This window comes from Thunnus albacares, chromosome 10, assembly GCF_914725855.1.
Source record: "Thunnus albacares chromosome 10, fThuAlb1.1, whole genome shotgun sequence".
Lineage (NCBI taxonomy): Eukaryota > Metazoa > Chordata > Actinopteri > Scombriformes > Scombridae > Thunnus > Thunnus albacares.
The window spans coordinates 34,172,130-34,172,552 of NC_058115.1; positions in this window are offsets into that span (position 1 = coordinate 34,172,130).

Here is a 423-nt window from a genome sequence, read left to right on the forward strand (position 1 = left end):
TAAAAAAAAATAAAGCTAAACTTTTTTGTTTTTCTTATAATTTGTACCTGCAAATTACATTTCCAGAAAATTAGTGTAAAATTAAAGGACCTGTAAAATAAAGCTGGATAGTTACATTAATAAACACTGCTGAGGGTATTTTTCATGTGTTTCAGCCTAAAGACAATATAAGATTTGAAATTATAAAGTTTTTTGGAAGCTGTTATAAACATGTAGAACAATAATAAAACTGGAATAACTTTAATAAAGTAAAAGGAATCTGCCAGTTTTATACCTGATGAAGGTTGAACAGACGTTGTGCTCAGAAATCACTAAATATCTTCTGGATGTTTGTTTTGTAATTATAATAACAAAAAAAAAGAAGTTTTATTTATTTTTATCAGCAGGAACAGTTCAGGTCACAGTGGTTTTGTCTCTCTGAGG